The 26980-nt window shown below is 49.9% G+C and overlaps 1 long non-coding RNA gene across 3 annotated transcripts; it reads right to left on the minus strand.

The window, feature by feature from the left end:
- Positions 1-6074: 6074 nt before the first annotated feature.
- Positions 6075-26853, minus strand: LOC125506978 (uncharacterized). Of its 3 annotated transcripts, XR_015604177.1 has the most exons (4): positions 26528-26852; positions 26037-26410; positions 25212-25320; positions 6075-6360 (listed from the first exon to the last, which is right to left on the minus strand). It is a non-coding gene; the product is annotated as an uncharacterized LOC125506978 (long non-coding RNA). The 3 variants fall into 3 exon arrangements; XR_015604176.1 differs by having other exon boundaries at positions 26037-26853; XR_015604178.1 differs by lacking the exon at positions 6075-6360 and adding an exon at positions 21870-25005 and having other exon boundaries at positions 26037-26853.
- Between the last annotated feature and the right edge of the window lie 127 nt (positions 26854-26980).

The following is a 26980-nucleotide window of genomic DNA, read 5'->3' on the forward strand; positions in this document are numbered from 1 at the left end:
CCGCCTGCGTCGCGTCGTGCCGCTGCGTCCCTTTGCCGCTCGTGCGCCCTGCTGCTCCTGCTCGCCCCCCCCCCCCCCCCCGCGTCCCGCTCCGCCTGTTCTAGCGATAGCCGCCGCTCGTGTCGGCCCGCTCTGCCCCGCGCACCGCTGCTCCTCTGGCCGCCACCGCCCGCCAGCGAGCGCGCGCCCCGGCTTGCCGTGCCTCCCCCCCCCCCCCCCCCCCCGCTGGCTGCGCCTGAAGCAGCGTGCGGGCGCCCGCTGCGCCACATCGGGTTGCGGCCTCGCCAGTGCCCGCGGCCGATAGGCCTCCGGGCCACAGACGAACGGCCCCCCTGTGAACAAAAATGAAAAAAAGAATAATAATAATAAATATAAATAAATAAGTTAATTAATCATGTTTAATTAATCTAATTAATTAGTTAGTTTAAATAAACAGTAATTAGATTACCTAAACCCAAATTAAACTAATTAGTGTATGACATGCGGGACCCACACGTAGTTGACCCAGTCAACTACACAGTTGACTACTGACGTCAGCATGATGTCATGCTAACGTCATGATTTACTATTATGGATAATGTTCATTTAAATAATTAAATAAATCCTAAAAATGATTTAAATCTTTTAAACTTAATATAAAATAAACCGTAACTCGGATGGAAAAACTTTGTACATGAAAGTTGCTCAAAACGACGAGACGAACCCGGATACGCAACCCGTTCGTCCGCCACGCATCCCTAGCATAGCGAACACGCAACTTTCCCCCTCCGGCTCCTCTGCCCGAAAACGCGAAACACCGGGGATACTCCCCAGATGTTTTCCCCCTTCACCGGTACCACCTCGTACCGCGTTAGGGCATGCCTAGCATCATGCTTTGTCATGTCATGCATCGTCATGCATTTGTTTGCATTATATTTATTGTTTCTTCCCCCTCTTCACTCGCTAGACATCGAGACCGATGCCGCTGCTACCCAGTACGACTATGGTGTTGACGACCCCTCTCTCTTGCCAGACCAACCAGGCAAGCCCCCCCCCCCCTTGATCACCAGATATCGCCTTAGAGTAGTGTAACATGTTACTACTTTTTGTTATCCTATCCTGATGCATAGCCTGTCCTTGCTACTACTGTTGTTACCTTTACCTGGAATCCTACATGCCTAGTATAGGATGCTAGTTTTCCATTAGTGGCCCTACATTCTTGTCCGTTTGTTGTGCTATACTATCGGGCCGTGATCACTCGGGAGGTGATCACGGGTATATACTTTATACTTTATACATGATACATGTGGTGACTAAAGACGGGTCGGCTTGTGGAGCACCCGCGAGTGATTCACGGATTGGGGGCTGAAAGGACGTTTGTGCCGACGGCCCTCTGAGTGGATCTTTGTGGCGAAGTGACAGGGCAGGTAGAGACCACCTAGGAGAGAGGTGGGACTAGCCCTGGTCGGCGTTCGCGGATACTTAACACGCTTAACGAGATCTTGGTATTTGATCTGAGTCTGGCTACTGGCCTATATGCACTAACCATCTACGCGGGGACAGTTATGGGCACTCGACGTCGTGGTATCAGCCGAAGCCTTCGTGACGTCAGTGACTGAGCCGCGCGCGCTGGATTGGACTGGAACGCCTGCTAGGCTAGGTTTGCTTCCAGCCGCGTTCGCAACGTGTAGGTGTGCAAAGGGCGATGGGCCAAGACCCCTGCGCCATAGGATTTAGACCGGCGTGCTGACCTCTCTATTGTGCCTAGGTAGGGCTGCGACGTGTTGATCTTCCGAGGCCGGGCATGACCCAGGAAAGTGTGTCCGGCCAAATGGGATCGAGCGTGTTGGGTTATCTGGTGCACCCCTGCAGGGAAGTTAATCTATTCGAATAGTCGTGATCTTCGGTAATAGGACGACTTGGAGTTGTACCTTGACCTTATGACAACTAGAACCGGATACTTAATAAAACACACCCTTCCAAGTGCCAGATACAACCGGTGATCGCTCTCTCACAGGGCGACGAGGAGAGGATCGCCGGGTAGGATTATGCTATGCGATGCTACTTGGAGGACTTGAGTCTATTCTCTTCTCCTGCTGCAAGATGGAGGTTACCAGAAGCGTAGTCTTCGACAGAACTAGCTATTCCCCTCTTATTTCGGCATTCTGTTGTTCAGTCCACATATGATACCCCCTTTTCCATTTGATACCAATGCATACAATTGTAGTGTAGCTCCTTGCTTGCGAGTACTTTGGATGAGTACTCACGGTTGCTTTTCTCCCCCTTTTCCCCTTTCCTATACCCGATTGCTGCGACCAGACGTTGGAGCCCAGGAGCCAGACGCCACCGTCGACGACGACTACTACTACTCGGGAGGTGCCTACTACTACGTGCAGCCCACTGACGACGACCAGGAGTAGTTTAGGTGGATCCCGGGCAGGAGGCTTGCGCCTCTTTCGATCTGTATCTCAGTTTGTGCTAGCCTTCTTAAGGAAAACTTGTTTAACTTATGTCTGTACTCTGATATTGTTGCTTCCGCTGACTCGTCTATAATCGAGCTCTTGTATTCAAGCCCTCGAGGCCCCTGGCTTGTAATATGATGCTTGTATGGCTTATTTTATTTGTAGAGTTGTGTTGTGATATCTTCCCGTGAGTCCCTGATCTTGATTGTACACGTTTGCGTGTATGATTAGTGTACGGTCAAATCGGGGGCGTCACATGTATATAGGCATCACGTCTGAGACAAGTAGACCGACTCCTGCCTGCATCTACTACTACTACTCCACCCATCGACCGCTATCCAGCATGGATCTAGGGTATTAAGTTAATAAAACCAGAGTAATGTGTTAAGCAAGATGACATGATGTAGAAAAAGTAAACTCAACTAATATGAATTAAAAACCCCATCGTTTTACCCTTAATGGCAACAAGGAAGAGCTTAAAGTACATTTTCACGCAGAAGGAATTGAACCTCAAACAGAGGAGATGGCTAGATTTGATCAAGGATTATGACATGAGATTGCATTATCACCCAGGGAAAGCAAATGTTGTAGCAGGTGCCTTGAGCCGTAATAGTTATGTGAACACCCTCATAGCAGGAGGATTACCCCAGGAGTTAGCCGACGATCTCAGAGACCTTCGCTTGGAGATAGTTCCGAGAGGATATGTTGCCACACTGGAGATTTTGTCCATATTGACCTAAAGAATTAGGGAATCCCGGAAGTCAGAAAAGGAAATTGCGAATATAAAGGAAAATATGAGTAAAGGAAAAGCTAAAGGTTTTCATGACGATGAACATGGAACTATATGGTTTCAGGATCCTATCTATGTGCCCAATGACCTAGAGGTCGGGAAGTTAATTCTGCAAGAGGCTCATGATTCACCCTACTCAATACACCCACTCAACACCAAAATGTATCTAGACTTGAAGGAAAGTTTTTGGTGGTCAGGTATGAAGAAGGATATGGTCGAGTACGTAGGAGTATGTGATGTTTGTCAGCGAGTAAAGGCAGAACATCAGAAGCCAGCAGGGTTACTCCAACATTTGCCGATACCCGAGTGGAAATGGGAAAAATTGGGATGGATTTTATCACAGGGTTACCCAGGACTCGTTCAGGTTATGATTCTATCTGGGTAGTGGTTGATCACTTGACCAGGGAAGCTCACTTCATTCCCGTGAAGACCACATATACCAGTTCTAAGTTAGCCAAGATATACATGACCAGGACTATATGTCTATCTGGAGTTCTAAGGAGTATCATGTCAGATAGAGGAACCCAATTTACCTCAAAGTTTTGGAATCAGCTACATGAAACTTTGGGTACGAGGCTGGAGTTCAGTGTGGCTTTTCATCCGCGGTTAGATGGACAGACTGAGAGAGTCAATCAGATTCTAGAGGACATTTTGAGAGCTTGCGTGCTAGACTATGGAGCTAGCTGGGATGATAATTTTCCCTGCGCGAATTTCTCATACAACAAAAGTTATCAAAATAGTCTGAAGATGGCCCATTTTGAGGCTCTATATGGAAGGAGATGTTGAACACCATTGTTGTGGGATGGTGTTGGAGACCGAAAACTTTTGGGTCCCAATCTTATCAAAGACTCCAAAGAGAAGGTCAAGTTGATTCGTGCCAGACTCAAGATAGCCCAGACGAGACAGAAGAGTTATGTCGGCAGTAAATGCAAGGAGGTAGCATACAAAGTGGGAGACTGAGCATATCTCCATGTGTCTCCACTTCAAGGAATCAAGAGGTTTGCTGTTAAAGGAAAATTAGCACCCAGATACATAGGCCCATACAAAATTCTTGAATGCAGAGGAGAAGTTGCATACAAGCTTGAATTGCCGGAAGGATTGTCAGGAGTTCACCATGTCTTTCACGTTTCCTAGATGAAGAAATGCCATGCTGACATGGCCGATATTCCTTTGAGAGACACAATGCCCTAGAGGCCATACAGCTTGACAGTGATCTGATGTATGAGGAAAAACCCGTCAGGATTCTTGAGACTGCAAACAGAGTTACCCGCAGCAAGATCATGAAGTTTTGCAAGGTTCTGTGGAGCCACCACTCCGAGGAGGAAGCCACCTCGAAACAAGAAGACCTCCATCGAGACCACCCGCACCTATTTGCTAGCCAACCCAAATCTTGAGGGCGAGATTCATATTAAGGTGGTTAGGTTTGTAACATCCTAAATTTTCAATTTGGAATGAACAAAAGGGCCATACTCCTATTGTGAATAGGATTTAAGTTATGAATATTCATGATAAAATTGAACATCCATAACACTCTCGCTAAATGTCGCAAGACTAAAAGGATACCACATATGTGTGGTACTGCATTTAGTCACATTGGAGAAAACCGCATGGAGAAATTCCATAATGATGGATTTTAGAGTCATATGATTACGAATCATCGGACACATTTGCTCCATGGAGTTCTATTCGATGTAATCTTCTTTTGTGGTGTGTTTGTTGGGTCCAATGAATTGTGGGTTTCTGATCAGATTATGCATTGAAAGTAATTGAGTCTTTTCTGAACATTATTATGCATGATTGTTATAGCTTTGTATTTCTCTCCGATCTATCTGTTTGGTTTGGCCAACTAGATTGATTTATCTTTAGTGGGAGAGGTGCTTTGTGATGGGTTCAATCTTGCGGTTTCCTCACCTCATGACAGAAGGGGTAGCAAGACACGTATTTGTATTGTTGCCATTAAGGGTAAAACGACGGGGTTCAATCATATTGCTTGGTTTTATTCCGTCTACATTATATCATCATACTTCATGCATTACCCTATTTTTCATGAACATAATTAATAGGAGGCAAGCATAGAAGCACTATCGAAGTGGAGTAATAATAGTAGATGCAAAATCGTTTTGGTCTACTTGTCATGGGCATAATGTGTATATACATGATCATTGTCATGAATAACATCATAACTATGCGCTTTTCTATCAATTTCCCAACAATAATTTGTCTACCCACCATATGCTATTATTATGAGAGAGAAGCCTCTAGTGAAAACTGAAGGAAATATGCCCTAGAGGCAATAATAAAGTTGTTATTTTATATTTCCTTATTCATGATAAATGTTTATTATTCATGCTAGAATTGTATTGATCGGAAACATTGATACATGTGTGAATACATAAACAAAACACTGAGTCCCTAGTGAGCCTCTACTTGACTAGCTCGCTCATTAAAGATGGTTAAGGTTTCATAATCATGGACATGAGTTGTCATTTGATAATGGTATCGCATCATTAGGAGAATGATGTGATGGAAAAGACCCATCCGTTAGCTTAGCATATTGATCGTTCAGTTTTATTGCTATTGCTTTCTTCATGTCAGATACATATTCCATCGACTATGAGATTATGCAACTCCTGGATACGGAAACAATACCTTGTGTGCTATCAAACGCCACAATTTAATTGGGTCATTATAAAGATGCTCTACAGGTATCTCCGAAGGTGTTTGTGGGTTGGCATAGATCGAGATTAGGATGTAACGCCCTCGATGCGGCTATATCTCCCACGTGTCGAAGCACGACTTAGAGGCATAACCGCATTGAAAGCAATGTCGCAAGTGAGGTAATATTCACACAACCCATGTAATACATAAGGGAAAGAGATACATAGTTGGCTTACAATCGCCACTTCACACAAATACATGAATAAAGCATTACAACATCCAAATACACTCAAGGTCCGACTACGGAACCAAAATAAAAGAAAAACCCCAAAAGCGACAAGGTCCCCGATCGACCCCAACTGGGCTCCACTACTGATCAACTAGAACGAAACAACACAAAGGATAAGATCTTCATCGAGCTCCTCCTGAGCTTGGTTGCCTCATCTACACGGACTCATCGGCACCTGCAAGCTGGTTTTGGAAGTATCTGTGAGACACGGGGACTCAGCAATCTCGCACCCTCGCGATCAAGACTATTTAAGCTTATGGGTAAGGTAAAGGTATGAGGTGGAGCTGAAGAAAGCGACTAGCATATATGGTGGCTAACATACGCAAATGAGAGCGAGAAGAGAAGGCAAAGCACGTTCAAGAAAGTATGATCAAGAAGTGATCCTAAAACAACCTACGTCAAGCATAACTCCAACACCGTGCTCACTTCCCGGACTCCGCCGGAAAGAGACCATCACGGTTACACACGCGGTTGATGCATTTTAAATAAGGTCAACTTTAGGTTTTCTACAACCGGACGTTAACAAATTCCCATCTGCCCATAACCGCGGGCACGGCTTTCGAAAGTTCAATCCCTGCAGGGGGTCCCAACTTAGCCCATGACAAGCTCTCACGGTCAACGAAGGATATTCCTTCTAGCGGGAAGACCCAATCAGACTCGGAATCCCGGTTACAAGACATTTCGACAATGGTAAAACAAGACCAGCAAAGCCACTCAGATGTGCCGACAAATCCCGATAGGAGCTGCACATATCTCGTTCTCAGGGCACACCGGATGAGCAAGACGTCGGGTAAGCCAACCCAGAGTTGCCCCTGGTAGCCTCGGACATCGCTCAGTTGGACCAACACTCAGAGGAGCACTGACCCGGGGGGGTTAAAATAAAGATGACCCTTGAGTCTGCAGAACCCAAGGGAAAGAAAAGGCTAGGTGGCGAATGGTAAAACCAATGTTGGGCCATGCTGGAGGAGTTTTATTCAAGGCGAACTGTCAAGGGGTTCCCATTATTACCCAACCACGTAAGGAACGCAAAATCCGGGAACATAACACCGATATGACGGAAAACTAGGGCGCCAAGAGTGGAACAAAACACCAGGCATAAGGCCGAGCCTTCCACCCTTTACCAAGTATATAGATGCATTAATTAAATAAGAGATATTGTGATATCCCAACAAGTAAACATGTTCCAACAAGGAACAACATCTCCATTGTAACGCCCGGGTAATCAAGCTACAGTAATTCCATGCTAATGGTGCCACGTCACCACGATTACTGTTGCTAATCTACCGTTAGTTCGAAACCGAGTCAAACTGAGTCAAGTTCAAAACCCAAATTAATGGCAACAATAAAAGTTTTCAAAAGTTGAAACAAAAATGTTCGGTGGGTGCCGAATATTACAAGGGTAATTATGGTGCAGCAAACACAATTTTACAAAATACCTAAATGAGCTAAACTAACTAAAACAGAAAAGGGAAATAAATGAAAGAAAGAAACTAACAAAGAAAAAAAAGACCCCCAACTGGGCCTCGGCCCAGCAGGCCATCGGGCCCCAGGCCGGCCCACTCGCCCCCTGCATAACCCCCTCCCCACTCGGCCGAACCCTAGCGCCACCCCACGTCCCCCACTCACTTCCACTCCCCTCCCCACGTCGTTCTCCCCTCCCCCCCCCCACGATCCAGATCTGGATCGGGAAGGGGAAACAAACCGCGCGACCCCGTCGCCCCTGATCCCGCTCGACCCCGCAGCACCTCCCGCCAGCCACGCCCTGCTCCTCCCCCGAGCTCGCCTCTCCCTCCCCTACACCCACCTCTGTCGCCATTCCTGCGCCAGAACCCTCCCCCGCCGACGCATCGCCAAGCACGACGCCGCCCGTCGTCATCGTCGGCGCTAGGCGCCGCCTCGACCACGCCTCCCCACCGGACTGCCTCCCCGTCTACGACGTCGTCGTCTCCGTCCTCCGCCCCAAGCCCCGTTGCCTCGAACCCTACGGCCCCCTGTGAGCCGCCACCTCCCCTCCTCCCTTTCTCTGCTCACCACGCCTCGCCGTCGTGCCCCGCCCCCGCCGGCCAACGCGACCCCCCTGCCCTTGCTCGCGCGCCTGCGCACATCGCCGCGCACACCGCGTCCGGTCCCCGTGGTGCTGCACCTCCGCCTGCCTCTCTGATGTGCCCGCGCGCCCCGCCGCGTCCTCGTCCCCTCGCCACTCGCCCCACTCACCCCTGCCGGCGCCTGCTTCTTGCGTCGGCCGCCTTTGCCTTGCTACGTCGCCCGCTCGCCGGTGCACCGGCGCCCGCGCCCGCCAGCCGCCCCGTCGGGTGCGCCCCTGCGAGGGTCATCGCCCGTTCGGGCTGCACCCGATACCCGCACGCCCGCAAAGGCCCCTAGGGCCTATGACGAACGGGGCCCATGCCTAGAACAAAAATGTTAAAAAAAAGAGAATTAAAAATAATAATTAATAATAAAAAATAATTAATTAAAGAATTAATTAACTTAATTAATTGTGTTTAACTAACCTAATCAATTAACTAAACTAATTAAACCAGTTTAGTTAGTCATAGACAATGACAGTAGGACCCACATGTCAGTTTGACTAGGTCAACTGACTAGTTGACCGCTGACACAATAATGACGTCATGCTGACATCAGAAGTCACTGTTTTGGATAATTCGGATTTAAAAAAATTAAATTAATTCTAGAAAATAGATAAATCTTTAAAAATTAATATAAAATAAACCATAACTCGGATTAAATTATTTTCAACATGAAAGTTGCTCAGAAAGACGAGATGAATCCGGATACGCAACCCGTTCGTCTGCCACACATCCCTAGCATAGCGATCACACAACTTTTCCCCTCCGACTCCTCTGCCCGAAAACGTGAAACACCGGGGATAATTTCCCGGATGTTCCTCCCCTTCACCGGTACCACCTCGTAACGCGTTAGGGCACACCTAGAATCATGCTTTGTCATGTCATGCATCGTCATGCATTTTTTTGCATTATATTTATTGTTTCTTCCCCCTCTTCTCTCGCTAGACATCGAGACCGACGCCGCTGCTACCCAGTACGACTACGGTGTTGACTAGGGCAAGCTAGCTCCTCGCTATATCGGTCCCTTCACTATTCTCGAAAGGCGTGGAAAAGTGGCATATCAACTGGAGCTTCCGCCGAACCTTTCTCAGGTTCACGATGTGTTCCATGTGTCACAACTCCGCCGTTGCTTCAAGGATCCAATCCGAGCAGTGGATCATGAAGTGCTTGAATTGCAACAGGACCTCTCCTATAAAGAGCATCCGGTCCGCATTCTCGACCAAGCTGAACGCCGCACAAGTCAGAAGGCGATCAAGTTCCTCAAAGTCCAGTGGTCGAATCACTCTGAAGACGAAGCCACTTGGGAACGCGAGGACCGCCTGCGTGATGAATACCCCGCACTGTTTCCTTCTACCTCCTAAAATCTCGGGACGAGATTTCTTGTAGTGGAGGAGTTTTGTAACGCCTGGTAATCAAGCTACAGTAATTCCATGCTAATGGTGCCATGTCACCACGATTACTATTGCTAATCTACCGTTAGTTCGAAACCGAGTCAAACCAAGTCAAGTTCAAAACCAAAATTAATGGCAACAATAAAAGTTTTCAAAAGTTGAAACAAAAATGTTCGGTGGGTGCCGAATATTACAAGGGTAATTATGGTGCAGCAAACACAATTTTAAAAAATACCTAAATGAGCTAAACTAACTAAAACAGAAAAAGGGAAATAAATAAAAGAAAGAAACTAACAAAGAAAAAAAAGACCCCCAACTGGGCCTCGGCCCAGCAGGCCATCGGGCCCCAGGCCGGCCCAGTCGCCCCCTGCATAACCCCCTCCCCACTGGGCCGAACCCTAGCGCCACCCCACGTCCCCCACTCGCTTCCACTCCCCTCCCCACGTCGTTCTCCCCTCGCCCCCCCCCCGATCCAGATCTGGATCGGGAAGGGGAAACAAACCGCGCGACCCCGTCGCCCCTGATCCCGCTCGACCCCGCAGCACCTCCCGCCAGCCACGCCCTGCTCCTCCCCCGAGCTCGCCTCTCCCTCCCCTACACCCACCTCTGTCGCCATTCCTGCGCCAGAACCCTCCCCCGCCGACGCATCGCCAAGCACGACGCCGCCCGTCGTCATCGCCGGCGCTAGGCGCCGCCTCGACCACGCCTCCCCACCGGACTGCCTCCCCGTCTACGACGCCGTCGTCTCCGTCCTCCGCCCCAAGCCCCGTTGCCTCAAACCCTACGGCCCCCTGTGAGCCGCCACCTCCCCTCCTCCCTTTCTCTGCTCACCACGCTTCGCCGTCGTGCCCCGCCCCCGCTGGCCACCGCGACCCCCCTGCCCTTGCTCACGCGCCTGCGCACATCGCCGCGCACACCGCGTCCGGTCCCCGTGGTGCTGCACCTCCGCCTGCCTCTCTGATGTGCCCGCGCGCCTCGCCGCGGCCTCGTCCCCACGCCACTCGCCCCACTCACCCTTGCCGGCGCCTGCTTCTTGCGCCGGCCGCCTTTGCCTTGCCGCGTCGCCCGCTCACCGGTGCACCGGCGCCCGCGCCCGCCAGCCGCCCCGTCGGGTGCGCCCCTGCGAGGGCCATCGCCCGTTCGGGCTGCACCCGATACCCGCACACCCGCAAAGGCCCCTAGGGCCTATGACGAACGGGGCCCATGCCCAAAACAAAAATGTTTAAAAAAAAGAGAATTAAAAATAATAATTAATAATAAAACAATTAACTAATTAATTAACTTAATTAATTGTGTTTAACTAACCTAATCAATTAACTAAACTAATTAAACCAGTTTAGTTAGTCATAGACAATGACAGTAGGACCCACATGTCAGTTTGACTAGGTCAACTGACTAGTTGACCGCTGACACAATAATGACGTCATGCTGACATCAGAAGTCACTGTTTTGGATAATTCGGATTTAAAAAAATTAAATTAATTCTAGAAAATAGATAAATCTTTAAAAATTAATATAAAATAAACCATAACTCGGATTAAATTATTTTCAACATGAAAGTTGCTCAGAAAGACGAGATGAATCCGGATACGCAACCCGTTCGTCTGCCACACATCCCTAGCATAGCGATCACACAACTTTTCCCCTCCGACTCCTCTGCCCGAAAACGTGAAACACCGGGGATAATTTCCCGGATGTTCCTCCCCTTCACCGGTACCACCTCGTAACGCGTTAGGGCACACCTAGAATCATGCTTTGTCATGTCATGCATCGTCATGCATTTTTTTGCATTATATTTATTGTTTCTTCCCCCTCTTCTCTCGCTAGACATCGAGACCGACGCCGCTGCTACCCAGTACGACTACGGTGTTGACTAGGGCAAGCTAGCTCCTCGCTATATCGGTCCCTTCACTATTCTCAAAAGGCGTGGAAAAGTGGCATATCAACTGGAGCTTCCGCCGAACCTTTCTCAGGTTCACGATGTGTTCCATGTGTCACAACTCCGCCGTTGCTTCAAGGATCCAATCCGAGCAGTGGATCATGAAGTGCTTGAATTGCAACAGGACCTCTCCTATAAAGAGCATCCGGTCCGCATTCTCGACCAAGCTGAACGCCGCACAAGTCAGAAGGCGATCAAGTTCCTCAAAGTCCAGTGGTCGAATCACTCTGAAGACGAAGCCACTTGGGAACGCGAGGACCGCCTGCGTGATGAATACCCCGCACTGTTTCCTTCTACCTCCTAAAATCTCGGGACGAGATTTCTTGTAGTGGAGGAGTTTTGTAACGCCTGGTAATCAAGCTACAGTAATTCCATGCTAATGGTGCCATGTCACCACGATTACTATTGCTAATCTACCGTTAGTTCGAAACCGAGTCAAACCAAGTCAAGTTCAAAACCAAAATTAATGGCAACAATAAAAGTTTTCAAAAGTTGAAACAAAAATGTTCGGTGGGTGCCGAATATTACAAGGGTAATTATGGTGCAGCAAACACAATTTTAAAAAATACCTAAATGAGCTAAACTAACTAAAACAGAAAAGGGAAATAAATAAAAGAAAGAAACTAACAAAGAAAAAAAAGACCCCCAACTGGGCCTCGGCCCAGCAGGCCATCGGGCCCCAGGCCGGCCCAGTCGCCCCCTGCATAACCCCCTCCCCACTGGGCCGAACCCTAGCGCCACCCCACGTCCCCCACTCGCTTCCACTCCCCTCCCCACGTCGTTCTCCCCTCGCCCCCCCCCCCCCCCCCCCGATCCAGATCTGGATCGGGAAGGGGAAACAAACCGCGCGACCCCGTCGCCCCTGATCCCGCTCGACCCCGCAGCACCTCCCGCCAGCCACGCCCTGCTCCTCCCCCGAGCTCGCCTCTCCCTCCCCTACACCCACCTCTGTCGCCATTCCTGCGCCAGAACCCTCCCCCGCCGACGCATCGCCAAGCACGACGCCGCCCGTCGTCATCGCCGGCGCTAGGCGCCGCCTCGACCACGCCTCCCCACCGGACTGCCTCCCCGTCTACGACGCCGTCGTCTCCGTCCTCCGCCCCAAGCCCCGTTGCCTCAAACCCTACGGCCCCCTGTGAGCCGCCACCTCCCCTCCTCCCTTTCTCTGCTCACCACGCTTCGCCGTCGTGCCCCGCCCCCGCTGGCCACCGCGACCCCCCTGCCCTTGCTCACGCGCCTGCGCACATCGCCGCGCACACCGCGTCCGGTCCCCGTGGTGCTGCACCTCCGCCTGCCTCTCTGATGTGCCCGCGCGCCTCGCCGCGGCCTCGTCCCCACGCCACTCGCCCCACTCACCCTTGCCGGCGCCTGCTTCTTGCGCCGGCCGCCTTTGCCTTGCCGCGTCGCCCGCTCACCGGTGCACCGGCGCCCGCGCCCGCCAGCCGCCCCGTCGGGTGCGCCCCTGCGAGGGCCATCGCCCGTTCGGGCTGCACCCGATACCCGCACACCCGCAAAGGCCCCTAGGGCCTATGACGAACGGGGCCCATGCCCAAAACAAAAATGTTTAAAAAAAGAGAATTAAAAATAATAATTAATAATAAAACAATTAACTAATTAATTAACTTAATTAATTGTGTTTAACTAACCTAATCAATTAACTAAACTAATTAAACCAGTTTAGTTAGTCATAGACAATGACAGTAGGACCCACATGTCAGTTTGACTAGGTCAACTGACTAGTTGACCGCTGACACAATAATGACGTCATGCTGACATCAGAAGTCACTGTTTTGGATAATTCGGATTTAAAAAAATTAAATTAATTCTAGAAAATAGATAAATCTTTAAAAATTAATATAAAATAAACCATAACTCGGATTAAATTATTTTCAACATGAAAGTTGCTCAGAAAGACGAGATGAATCCGGATACGCAACCCGTTCGTCTGCCACACATCCCTAGCATAGCGATCACACAACTTTTCCCCTCCGACTCCTCTGCCCGAAAACGCGAAACACCGGGGATAATTTCCCGGATGTTCCTCCCCTTCACCGGTACCACCTCGTAACGCGTTAGGGCACACCTAGAATCATGCTTTGTCATGTCATGCATCGTCATGCATTTTTTTGCATTATATTTATTGTTTCTTCCCCCTCTTCTCTCGCTAGACATTGAGACCGACGCCGCTGCTACCCAGTACGACTACGGTGTTGACGACCCCTCTCTCTTGCCAGAGCAACCAGGCAAGCCCCCCCTTTGATCACCAGATATCGCCTACTCTTTTCTCTACTGCTTGCATTAGAGAAGTGTAGCATGTTACTGCTTTCCGTTAATCCTATTCTGATGCATAGCCTGTCCTTCCTACTACCGTTGTTACCTTTACCTGCAATCCTAATGCTTAGTATAGGATGCTAGTTTATCATCAGTGGCCATACATTCTTGTCCGTATGCCATGCTATATTATCGGGCCGTGATCACTCGGGAGGTGATCACGGGTATATACTATATACTTTATACATGATACATGTGGTGACGAAAGACGGGTCGGCTTGTGGAGCACCCGCGAGTGATTCACGGATTGGGGGCTGAAAGGACCTTTGTCCCAACGGCCCTCTGTGTGGATCTTTGTGGCGAAGCGACAGGGCAGGTTGTGACCACCTAGGAGAGAGGTGGGCCTGGCCCTGGTCGGTGTTCGCGGATACTTAACACATTTAACGAGATCTTGGTATTTGATCTGAGTCTGGCTACTGGCCTATACGCACTAACCATCTACACGGGGACAGTTATGGGCACTCGACGTCGTGGTATCAGCCAAAGCCTTCGTGACGTCAGCGACTGAGTGGCGCGCGCCGGATTGGACCGTAAGCCTGCTCTTGTATTAAGGGGGCTAGTTCTGCTTTCGGCAACGTGCAGGTGTGCAATGGGCGATGGGCCCAGACCCCTGCGCCATAGGATTTAGACCGGCGTGCTGACCTCTCTGTTGTGCCTAGGTAGGGCTGCGACATGTTGATCTTCCGAGGCCGGGCATGACCCAGGAAAGTGTATCCGGCCAAATGGGATCGAGCGTGTTGGGATATGTGGTGCACCCCTGCAGGGAAGTTAATCTATTCGAATAGCCGTGATCTTCGGTAACAGGACGACTTGGAGTTGTACCTTGACCTTATGACAATAGAACCGGATACTTAATAAAACACACCCTTCCAAGTGCCAGATACAACCAGTGATTGCTCTCTCACAGGGCGACGAGGGGAAGATCATCGGTTAGGATTATGCTATACGATGCTACTTGGAGGTCTTCAGTCTACTCTCTTCTACATGCTGCAAGACGAGGCTGCCAGAAGCATAGTCTTCGAAAGGACTAGCTATCCCCCCTTATCCCGGCTTTCTGCAGTTCAGTCCACATATAATAGCCTTATTCCAGTTGATACCAATGCATACATATGTAGTGTAGCTCCTTGCTTGCGAGTACTTTGGATGAGTACTCACGGTTGCTTTCTCCTTCTCTTCCCTCTATCCTTTCTACCTGGTTGTCGCAACCAGATGCTGGAGCCCAGGAGCTAGACGCCACCGTCGATGACGACTCCTACTACACCGGAGGTGCCTACTACTACGTGCTGCCCGCTGACGACGACCAGGAGTAGTTAGGAGGATCCCAGGCAGGAGGCCTGCGCCTCTTTCGATCTGTATCCCAGTTTGTGCTAGCCTTCTTAAGGCAAACTTGTTTAACTTATGTCTGTACTCAGATATTGTTGCTTCCGCTAACTCGTCTATGATCGAGCTCTTGTATTCGAGCCCTCGAGGCCCCTGGCTTGTAATATGATGCTTGTATGACTTATTTTATTTGTAGAGTTGTGTTGTGATATATTCCCGTGAGTCCTTGATCTTGATCGTACACATTTGCGTGCATGATTAGTGTACGGTCAAATCGGGGCATCACAAGTTGGTATCAGAGCCGACTGCCTGTAGGAATCCCCCTTCCACACTCCTTGGCCGAAGTTGAGTCTAGACATACAAAAACTTTTACTAACATGGTTGTGTGCCTTACGGGCCCACATCGCCATCTGGGTGGTATTAGGCTCTTTTACTCCTCGATCCTTACTCTGGGACTTTGAACTCTCTCCTACTCGGGTTAAACGATTTTACTAACTCTAACACTAGGATCCGTGACCACGTTCACCCCAAAGTTGGATAAGCCCTAGTTATTCTTTAGAGTAGTATTTGAACATTATCCACATTGTCATTTGACTCCTGTGAAAACATCTTTGTTTTCAGATGGAACCCACGAGGGAGGTCATGCGCCACACGACGGCCATTGGTGCCTCAGGATCACCTGTTGTGTTGGTTGAGATGATGACCTATCTGGGTTATCGCTGGCACCCTGAGTACACCGTCTATGAGGAGTATCAGGACTTCAACCAGGAGCAGTACCGTGCCATCGTCCACCTCTACTCTCGGGAGTATGACTCCACTACCGTGCTGCACACTGCTCATGGTGTTGGAGTGACTATCGATATGGCGGTCCACGATGCTGCTTATGCTGCTTTGACACGTCTTCGTGGAGAGTATCAGGAGTTGGATACCTCCCCCTTCAGGCACATTGCTATCGCATCCGATGTTGGTGCGGAGGGATACTACACTGCTGCCTACTCCACTGTCACCCGAGAGCCCTTCTACCATCAGAACCTGGTTCTGCATGCTGATGGGCTGGATAGAGCTAACCGAGCTCTTCGCCACGAGCTGTACACCACCCGCCAGCACCTGTATCGTGCTCTGACGCTGTTGCACCCCTCTGTCCGCTCTGGTGATCTGTCGCGTTCTGCGATCTACCCTGCGCGGACCGTGATGCCCCAGGGCGTCGGCTGGCCAGATGTGGGAGGCTACTCTCCTGCATTGGGTCCTCTCCTGCCACCTGCGCATCGGGTTCTGCGCCAGAGTATCCGCGGACCCCAGGCTACACGCGTGGAGGTCTTCCCTTCGCGTCACTACCAGCTGTCGGGCTACACCTACCTCCGCAGTACCGCATGGGACTGATGTAGACTTGCTTGTTAGTGTTAGATGCATTCGCCGCAAGCCTGTGTGCCGCCTATGATGTCTTAGCCTGTGTACCGAACTCTGTGTAACGAACTCTATGCATGATCTCTTTTGTAAGATATGCCGACTACTATGTAGTATCTATCATGCTGCTTTCGTTGTGCATGTTTCATCATGAATGATTCTTTTCTTTGCAAATTTCTCAATGCTGAACTACCCCTGTTATATATTAGCAGGATGGTTAGACCAGGTGGTCGTGGTCGTGGTGGCAACGCCCCACCACCGCCTGAGTACATGGCTGGGATGATGCAACAGTTTGAACTGAATCGTCAGTTCATGGAGAATATTATGGCTCAGTTTCCTCGCCCCAACATGAACCAGCAACCAACCCAAGTGACTCTGCAGGATTTCATGCGCCTCAACCCAACCGTGTACCGCAGCTCAACTCAGCCTCTGGATGCTGACGACTGGCTTCGTGACATCACCTATGAGATGGAGTCTGCTGATGTAGCCCCTGCCAGCTATGTCACCTTTGCTTCCTTCTTCCTGAAAGGACCCTCAGCTCAATGGTGGGACAGCCACAGGCGTACTCTGCTAGCTGGAACAATCATCACCTGGCCAGACTTCCAAGCTGCCTTCCATGCTCGCTTCATTCCTCAGGGAGTCATGGACCGGAAGAAGCGTGAGTTCCGCAACCTCACCCAAGGCAACAAAACTGTGGAAGCTTATCAGCGGGAGTTTCTGGACTTGTCCCGCTATGCTGAAGAGGACATTGCAACTGATGCACGCAGACAGGAGAAGTTCCGTGATGGCCTTCAAGCTGACATCAAGCTCGCACTTCTAGTGCATGACTTTGCTGATTTCGCCACTCTGGTGAACAAAGCCATCAATGTCGAAACTGGTCTGCAGGAATACCAGAGCTCTCACAGGCGCAACCGTGACATGGGCTCATCTTCGGGCCCGTCTTCGCAGAAGCGCAAGATATGGATTCCCAACAGCATGTACCAGCCGAATGCACCTGCCCCAAGGCAGACCTATGCTGCACCTCGTCTGCCTGCTCCTCCAACTAGGCAGCCAAGACTTCCAGCTCCACCACCACAAGCTCCTATTCCCACTCCCAATAATGGTCTCTGCTACAAGTGTGGTCAGCCAGGTCACCGTGCTAGGGATTGCAATCAGAACCAGAATCAACTGGCCCTCCCCACAGCTGGTCGTGGAAGCAACCAGCCTCGCAACAACAATGCCAAGTCTTATGGTCGTGTTCATGCCAACCATGTTGATCTCAATGAAGTTCTAGACCAGCCTGCTACCGTGATGGGTACACTCCTCGTAAACTCAGTACCTGCATCTGTTTTATTCGATTCAGGAGCATCGCATTCATTCATGTCAGAAGATTTTGCATACAAGCATGACGTTAAATGTGAGGAGATGAACACTTCGGTATTGGTAAAAACCCCCGTGGGACAATGTCAAACCTCACTGGTTGGCATCGATGTCCCCGTGGAAATCGAAGGGCTAGAATTCTATGCCTCTCCCATTATCCTGAAGTCGTCTAACATCGACCTCATTCTGGGAATGGATTGGTTGAAAGCGCATATTGCTTCTATAGTTTGCGCCACTAAGGTCGTCCATCTGCTACACCCTTCTGACGAAATAATAGCTTACCAAGCTCATCTAGTTCAGAACGCCGAGGCACGACTTTATGCCTTGAATGCATTGAACGCTGCACCACTCGAGGGCATTGAAAACATTCCCGTCGTTCATGAATTCCAAGATGTCTTCCCAGAAGAACTTCCAGGGATTCCCCCTGCTAGAGTTGTCGAATTCATCATCGACTTGAAACCCGGCACCACCCCTATAGCTAAACGACCCTATAAGATGCCGCCGCATGAACTCATTGAGCTTAAGGAGGAAATCGACAAATCTCTTGTCAAAGGTTTCATTCGCCCAAGTTGCTCTCCTTGGGGAGCACCTTCTCTCTTTGTTAAGAAAAAGGATGGGACAAACCGATTAGTCCAAGACTACCGTCCTATAAACCAAGCTACCATTCAGAATAAATATCCTCTTCCTTGGATCAATGATCTTTATGATCAACTGGCTGGCTCATTAGTGTTCTCCAAACTCGATTTGAGTCTAGGTTACCACCAGATCCGTGTTCATGAAGAGTATATCCCAAAAACCGCCTTCGTGACTCGGTATGGATCATACGAGTACACCGTCATGTCATTCGGCTTAACGAATGCTCCCGCCACCTTCTCTCGTCTAATGAACTATATATTCATGGATTACCTCGACAAGTTCGTCGTGGTTTATCTGGACGATATCCTTGTATTTTCCAAGAACGAGGAAGAACATGCTGGACATCTTCGTCTGGTGCTAGAAAAGCTTCGAGAGCACCAACTGTATGCTAAGTATTCCAAGTGTGAATTCTGGCTCCCCGAAGTAACCTATCTTGGGCATGTCATCTCCAAGGATGGTATTGCCGTCAACCCTGAACGAGTTCAGGCTATTCTCGATTGGACTCCTCCGAAGAATGTCAAGCAAGTCCGAAGTTTTCTCGGTCTCGCCAGCTATTGCCGTCGATTCGTCGAGAACTTCTCCAAGATTGCCAGGCCCTCTGACTAATCTGTTGCATAAGGGTGTCAAGTTCGAATGGACAGACAAGTGTTAGGAAAGTTTTCAGGCGCTCAAAGACAGGTTGACCTCTGCCCCCGTGCTTGCTCCACCTGATACTAAGAAGGACTTCGTCATTTACTGCGACGCTTCCCGTCAAGGATTAGGCTGTGTCCTAATGCAAGAGCGCAGAGTGATTGCTTATGCCTCTCGTCAACTGCGCCCTCACGAAGAAAACTACCCAGTTCACGACCTCGAGCTTGCTGCTGTCATTCATGCACTAAAGCAGTGGCGACATTACCTTCTCGGTAATTGTTGCAAGATCTTCACCGACCACCAAAGTCTGAAGTATCTGTTTACTCAGCCAGATCTGAACCTCCGCTAGCAGAGATGGATGGAGACTGTTGCAGACTTTGACGTGGGTATATCTTATACCCCCGGCAAGGCTAATGTAATGGCTGATGCCTTGAGCCGCAAGTCTTACTGCAACCACCTCCAGGTTCACCAAGTTTAGCCCTCGCTTGTCGAGGAATTTAGAAAGCTGAACCTCCATATTGTTCCTCCTGGAGCACTCGCTCCCCCTCCCCCGGAGTTCCGCAAGATGAATCTTCTTGTTGTTACTAAGGGTTCTCTAAATACCCTGGCTGTCGTACCAGATCTCGAAGCTGGTATGAAGACTATTCAAGGTTATGACTCTGAAGTCCATAAGATTAAACGCCATCTAGCAGAAGGAAAGCCCTCATTCTTCACTATCGCCGACGATGGCGCCTTGTATTTCAAAGGCCGCCTAGTGGTACCATGTTCGAAGAAAAACCTGGATAAGACTAAAAGGGTTATGCAAGAAGCCCATGATACGCCTCTGTCCATCCATCCTGGTGGTACAAAGATGTACCAGGATATTCGTCAAAGATTCTGGTGGTCTAATATGAAGCAGGACATTGCTTGTTATGTTGCTGAGTGTGACGTTTGTCGCCGAATCAAAGCAGAGCATCAAAGGCCTGTTGGAACTCTGCAACCTATCTCTATTCCTGAATGGAAATGGGACCATGTTGAAATGGACTTCGTCACTGGATTTCCCAAATTGCAGAAAGGTAATGATGCTATTCTTGTCGTCATTGACCGGCTTTCCAAAGTTGCCCATTTTCTGGCGGTCAAAGAGACAATCACTGCTAGTCAGCTTGCTACTCTCTACATGGCCAGAATTGTTTCACTTCACGGTATTCCACTGGTTATCAGTTCAGACCGTGGCAGCTTATTCACTTCAAGGTTTTGGGCGAGTTTCCAAGAAGCTATGGGAACTCATCTGTCGTTCAGTACTGCGTTTCATCCTCAGTCGCAAGGACAGGTTGAACGTGTCAACCAAGTTCTCGAAGACATGCTTCGAGCTTGTGTAATATCATTCGGTAAGAAATGGGAGGAATCTCTTCCATATGTCGAGTTCTCTTATAATAATAGCTATCAAGCTAGTCTTAAGATCTCCCCCTTCGAAGTGCTATATGGACGAAAGTGTCGAACCCCTCTGAACTGGTCAGAAACGGGGGAACGTCCACTCTTCGGTCTGGATATTATCCAACAGGCCGAAGAACAAGTTCGCATTATTCGCGAGAATCTCAAGACTGCTCAGTCACGTCAGAAAAGTCAGTATGACCGTCATCACCAAGACATGGTCTATCAACCTGGCGAAAAGGCTTATCTTCGAGTTACACCAATGAAGGGTACTCACCGCTTCGGGATCAAGGGCAAGCTAGCTCCTCGCTATATCGGTCCCTTCACTATTCTCGAAAGGCGTGGAAAAGTGGCATATCAACTGGAGCTTCCGCCGAACCTTTCTCAGGTTCACGATGTGTTCCATGTGTCACAACTCCGCCGTTGCTTCAAGGATCCAATCCGAGCAGTGGATCATGAAGTGCTTGAATTGCAACAGGACCTCTCCTATAAAGAGCATCCGGTCCGCATTCTCGACCAAGCTGAACGCCGCACAAGTCAGAAGGCGATCAAGTTCCTCAAAGTCCAGTGGTCGAATCACTCTGAAGACGAAGCCACTTGGGAACGCGAGGACCGCCTGCGTGATGAATACCCCGCACTGTTTCCTTCTACCTCCTAAAATCTCGGGACGAGATTTCTTGTAGTGGAGGAGTTTTGTAACGCCTGGTAATCAAGCTACAGTAATTCCATGCTAATGGTGCCATGTCACCACGATTACTATTGCTAATCTACCGTTAGTTCGAAACCGAGTCAAACCAAGTCAAGTTCAAAACCAAAATTAATGGCAACAATAAAAGTTTTCAAAAGTTGAAACAAAAATGTTCGGTGGGTGCCGAATATTACAAGGGTAATTATGGTGCAGCAAACACAATTTTAAAAAATACCTAAATGAGCTAAACTAACTAAAACAGAAAAGGGAAATAAATAAAAGAAAGAAACTAACAAAGAAAAAAAAGACCCCCAACTGGGCCTCGGCCCAGCAGGCCATCGGGCCCCAGGCCGGCCCAGTCGCCCCCTGCATAACCCCCTCCCCACTGGGCCGAACCCTAGCGCCACCCCACGTCCCCCACTCGCTTCCACTCCCCTCCCCACGTCGTTCTCCCCTCGCCCCCCCCCCCCGATCCAGATCTGGATCGGGAAGGGGAAACAAACCGCGCGACCCCGTCGCCCCTGATCCCGCTCGACCCCGCAGCACCTCCCGCCAGCCACGCCCTGCTCCTCCCCCGAGCTCGCCTCTCCCTCCCCTACACCCACCTCTGTCGCCATTCCTGCGCCAGAACCCTCCCCCGCCGACGCATCGCCAAGCACGACGCCGCCCGTCGTCATCGCCGGCGCTAGGCGCCGCCTCGACCACGCCTCCCCACCGGACTGCCTCCCCGTCTACGACGCCGTCGTCTCCGTCCTCCGCCCCAAGCCCCGTTGCCTCAAACCCTACGGCCCCCTGTGAGCCGCCACCTCCCCTCCTCCCTTTCTCTGCTCACCACGCTTCGCCGTCGTGCCCCGCCCCCGCTGGCCACCGCGACCCCCCTGCCCTTGCTCACGCGCCTGCGCACATCGCCGCGCACACCGCGTCCGGTCCCCGTGGTGCTGCACCTCCGCCTGCCTCTCTGATGTGCCCGCGCGCCTCGCCGCGGCCTCGTCCCCACGCCACTCGCCCCACTCACCCTTGCCGGCGCCTGCTTCTTGCGCCGGCCGCCTTTGCCTTGCCGCGTCGCCCGCTCACCGGTGCACCGGCGCCCGCGCCCGCCAGCCGCCCCGTCGGGTGCGCCCCTGCGAGGGCCATCGCCCGTTCGGGCTGCACCCGATACCCGCACACCCGCAAAGGCCCCTAGGGCCTATGACGAACGGGGCCCATGCCCAAAACAAAAATGTTTAAAAAAAAGAGAATTAAAAATAATAATTAATAATAAAACAATTAACTAATTAATTAACTTAATTAATTGTGTTTAACTAACCTAATCAATTAACTAAACTAATTAAACCAGTTTAGTTAGTCATAGACAATGACAGTAGGACCCACATGTCAGTTTGACTAGGTCAACTGACTAGTTGACCGCTGACACAATAATGACGTCATGCTGACATCAGAAGTCACTGTTTTGGATAATTCGGATTTAAAAAAATTAAATTAATTCTAGAAAATAGATAAATCTTTAAAAATTAATATAAAATAAACCATAACTCGGATTAAATTATTTTCGACATGAAAGTTGCTCAGAACGATGAGACGAATCCGGATAGCAACCCGTTTGTCCACCACGCATCCCTAGCATAGCGAACACGCAACTTTTCCCCTCCAACTCCTCTGCCCGAAAACGCGAAACACCGGGGATAATTTCCCGGATGTTCCTCCCCTTCACCGGTACCACCTCGTAACGCGTTAGGGCACACCTAGAATCATGCTTTGTCATGTCATGCATCGTCATGCATTTTTTTGCATTATATTTATTGTTTCTTCCCCCTCTTCTCTCGCTAGACATTGAGACCGACGCCGCTGCTACCCAGTACGACTACGGTGTTGACGACCCCTCTCTCTTGCCAGAGCAACCAGGCAAGCCCCCCCTTTGATCACCAGATATCGCCTACTCTTTTCTCTACTGCTTGCATTAGAGAAGTGTAGCATGTTACTGCTTTCCGTTAATCCTATTCTGATGCATAGCCTGTCCTTCCTACTACTGTTGTTACCTTTACCTGCAATCCTAATGCTTAGTATAGGATGCTAGTTTATCATCAGTGGCCATACATTCTTGTCCGTATGCCATGCTATATTATCAGGCCGTGATCACTCGGGAGGTGATCACGGGTATATACTATATACTTTATACATGATACATGTGGTGACGAAAGACGGGTCGGCTTGTGGAGCACCCGCGAGTGATTCACGGATTGGGGGCTGAAAGGACCTTTGTCCCAACGGCCCTCCGTGTGGATCTTTGTGGCGAAGCGACAGGGCAGGTTGTGACCACCTAGGAGAGAGGTGGGCCTGGCCCTGGTCGGTGTTCGCGGATACTTAACACATTTAACGAGATCTTGGTATTTGATCTGAGTCTGGCTACTGGCCTATACGCACTAACCATCTACACGGGGACAGTTATGGGCACTCGACGTCGTGGTATCAGCCAAAGCCTTCGTGACGTCAGCGACTGAGTGGCGCGCGCCGGATTGGACCGTAAGCCTGCTCTTGTATTAAGGGGGCTAGTTCTGCTTTCGGCAACGTGCAGGTGTGCAATGGGCGATGGGCCCAGACCCCTGCGCCATAGGATTTAGACCGGCGTGCTGACCTCTCTGTTGTGCCTAGGTAGGGCTGCAACGTATTGATCTTCCGAGGCCGGGCATGACCCAGGAAAGTGTGTCTGGCCAAATGGATCGAGCGTGTTGGGATATGTGGTGCACCCCTGCAGGGAAGTTAATCTATTCGAATAGTCGTGATCTTCGGTAACAGGACGACTTGGAGTTGTACCTTGACCTTATGACAACTAGAACCGGATACTTAATAAAACACACCCTTCCAAGTGCCAGATACAACCGGTGATCGCTCTCTCACAGGGCGACGAGGGGAAGATCATCGGTTAGGATTATGCTATACGATGCTACTTGGAGGTCTTCGGTCTACTCTCTTCTACATGCTGCAAGACGAGGCTGCCAGAAGCGTAGTCTTCGAAAGGACTAGCTATCCCCCCTTATCCCGGCTTTCTGCAGTTCAGTCCACATATAATAGCCTTATTCCAGTTGATACCAATGCATACATATGTAGTGTAGCTCCTTGCTTGCGAGTACTTTGGATGAGTACTCACGGTTGCTTTCTCCTTCTCTTCCCTCTATCCTTTCTACCTGGTTGTCGCAACCAGATGCTGGAGCCAGGAGCCAGACGCCACCGTCGATGACGACTCCTACTACACCGGAGGTGCCTACTACTACGTGCTGCCCGCTGACGACGACCAGGAGTAGTTAGGAGGATCCCAGGCAGGAGGCATGCGCCTCTTTCGATCTGTATCCCCGTTTGTGCTAGCCTTCTTAAGGCAAACTTGTTTAACTTATGTCTGTACTCAGATATTGTTGCTTCCGCTAACTCGTCTATGATCGAGCTCTTGTATTCGAGCCCTCGAGGCCCCTGGCTTGTAATATGATGCTTGTATGACTTATTTTATTTGTAGAGTTGTGTTGTGATATCTTCCCGTGAGTCCTTGATCTTAATCGTACACATTTGCGTGCATGATTAGTGTACGGTCAAATCGGGGCGTCACATCCATGTCCCAACAAGGAACAAACTTCAATCTTCACCTGCAACTAACAACGCTATAAGAGGGGCTGAGCAAAGTGGTAACATAGCCAACAACAGTTTGCTAGGGCAAGGTGGGTTAGAGGCTTGGTTCAACAATATAGGAGGCATGATAAGCAAGTGGTAGGTATCGCAGCATAGGCATAGAAAAAGAGCGATCAACTAGCAAGCAAAGATAGAAGTGATTTCGAGGGTATGGTCATCTTGCCTGAAATCCCGCAAGGAAGAAGAACGAGTCCGTGAAGAAGACAAACGGACGTAGTCGAACGGGTCCTCACAAACGCGACGTTACCGGAACCAACCCGAAGAAACAAACACTGGAAAGAAGCACACAACATAGTAAAACATCCACCACATAAACATGGCATGATGCACAATCAAGTATGATGCATGTACGGTTTAAAGAAGCATGGCATGGCAAAATGCACAAAACAATCCTACAAATTAAGTGGAGCTCAATATGCAACGAGATGCATATTGACAAAACACCACATTCCATTATTTAGTTCGATCTTGTTATGTACCCAACAATATTAAATGTTCTTAACATGGCAAGGGGTGAAGCAAATGAAAACTACCTATCTAGGCAAGTTTAAATGAGGCCGGAAGCAACGAACAACAATTCCGGTAAATCCCCGTATGCATATTTTAAGGTTTGGTACTGTTCTGCCCTAAACACAATTTTAAAGTTGTTAAACATGCAAAGTAAGGTCACCATGATAAACTAGGCATAATTCTACCCCATTTACATATAAAGTTTATTGAATTTGGAGCTACGGTTATTTAGTTATGAATTAAATCATTTTAGCATGGCATAGGAGTAAATTAATTCAAACAACAGTTTAAGCATTTTTAACATGGATGAAAGTTGCATATTATTAAACTAGATGAAATTCTAAGAAAATTTCATATATAATGTTTTAATCCGGTGCATGGATGATGAGTTATTAAAGCATGAACATGGAGGGTTTTTCTGTAAAACTGTCAAACTCTGAAAAAAGACAAAAACACCAGATCTGGAAAAAAACATTACGGGCCAAAACAAGAACTGGCCCAACAGCAACAGGGGCGGGGCTGATCACTTCGGGCCTTGGCCTGGCTCGGTGGGGAGACAGCAGGCCGGTTTGGGAGCTGGGCTTCGCGTGCCGCTGGATGGGAGGCTGGGCCTCGCTGGAAAAGAAACTGTGGGCCGGCTCGGTCAAAACAGCGGGAGTCAACGCGGTCGCATCGAACGACTTGAGGCAGAGGCTTCGTCCTCCTCTTTTCGACAGGAAGAAGGGCAGCGGCGGCGCTGAGGGCTCCGGCGAGCGGCAGGAGGTCTGGGGATGGGGGATCCATGGCGGAGGCGGCGGGATCTGGCGGTCCTGGGCCGGATCTGACGCGAAACAGCGGCGGAAGCTCCTACTGCTGCAGTACAGGGAGAGAGAGAGAGAGAGCTACATGAGAGAGAAGAAAATCGAGATAGGGAGGAGAAGGAAACAGAGAGAAACGAGGGCGCGAGGCAGTTCCTGGCGGACGGCTCACCGACGGCGCCGAACGGCGATGGCGAGGAAAAGGCTTCGGGAGGAGCTCCTCTCCTCCTGAATCGGGAAGAGGCGCAGGGTTACCGGGGGTGTCGTCGACTGCAGGTGGAGGCCAAGACGATCAGGTGCTACAGCGCTGGGGCCTGCTGGTTTCAGTCGCCTGTGATGGACGGGAACGGTGGCGTCCGAGAGCTCGGGGACGAGGCGCTGAAGCTGGAAAGAGGCGGTTGTGGGAACGAGCCGCGATGGTTGGTCAGGCACGGAAACAGAGAAGAGACTGGGGTGGCGGCGGCTAGGATTTGATGGAAGGGACAAACTGCCTAGGATTTAGGGTTGGTCTAGTTTATATAGTGAGTGGGTTAGATTAGGGGCTATCTCGTCCCTCCGATTAAAATTGGACGGTCAGGTTAAATAGGCTAGGGAGTCCAATTAACAAAACGAAGACGTTTTGTAG

This window comes from Triticum urartu, chromosome 5A (assembly GCF_056163025.1).
Source record: "Triticum urartu cultivar PI428250 chromosome 5A, HENAU_Tu73, whole genome shotgun sequence".
NCBI lineage: Eukaryota > Viridiplantae > Streptophyta > Magnoliopsida > Poales > Poaceae > Triticum > Triticum urartu.